The sequence below is a fragment of the Myotis brandtii genome, unplaced genomic scaffold (assembly GCF_000412655.1).
Source record: "Myotis brandtii unplaced genomic scaffold, ASM41265v1 scaffold297, whole genome shotgun sequence".
Classification (NCBI taxonomy): Eukaryota; Metazoa; Chordata; class Mammalia; order Chiroptera; family Vespertilionidae; genus Myotis; species Myotis brandtii.
In genome coordinates this window covers 192,118-193,075 of record NW_005361351.1, presented here as the reverse complement: position 1 = coordinate 193,075, position 958 = coordinate 192,118, and positions in this window count along the sequence as shown.

Here is a 958-nt window from a genome sequence, read left to right as displayed (position 1 = left end):
ATTTTCCACTTTCACCATGTTTAAATTAAAGCACAGTACTGTGGCATTAAGTACATTCACGTTGTGCGATCATTATCACCATCCATCTCCAGAACCTTTTGCCTACCTACTCTTTCTAGTGGAATTTGTGGGCATTGTGTGGTTTCACTGCTGATTCATGTGGCTAAATAGACTTTTATTTAAATATTAATATTTCAACAAATATTTATTAAATGCCTACTCTGTGCCAGAAATTGGAGATGCTAAAAAGAATAAGCTAATCTTTCCCCTTCATAGTCTAGTGGGCATTTGGTTAACCTATTTCCATTTGTAAATAGCTTATCTCATGAAGTTCTCAAATTTTTTATGAAGAGACTAGAGGCCCGGTGCACAAAATTCATGCACACAGCGGGGGGCGGGGGGTAGTCCCTCAACCCAGCCTGCACCCTCTCCAATCTGGGACCCCTTGGGGGATGTCCAACTGCCTCTCGCAATCCGGGACTGCTGGCTCCTAACTGCTCACCTGCCTGCTGGCCTGATCCCCCTAACTGCTCTCCCCTGCCGGCCTGATCCCCCTAACTGCTCGCCCCTGCTGGCCGATCCTCCTAACTGCCTCTGCCTCTGCCCCGCCACCATGGCTTTGTCTGGAAGGACGTCCAGAAGGCGGTCCGGAAGACATCTGGTCTAATTAGCATATTGCCCTTTTATTAGTATAGATATTAGGAAAAATAGAGTTTGGGTTGCAAACCAATTTTGATCATAAAAATTTGTCTTTATGTTTGTAATTTCCCAGAAAGCTTCTTTTAAGTTTGTTTTCCAGAATGTGATAGTCTTCCCTTTGTTATGGGTTCACTCAGCGAGATAGACCACCGACTCAGAATTTAAATTTAAGAGCCTTTATTAAGCTGGCCAGCTGACTACAGTTACAGCACCCTGCCGAAGCAGAGGCTGAACTGCAGCGCTGACTGCAAGAGTTACA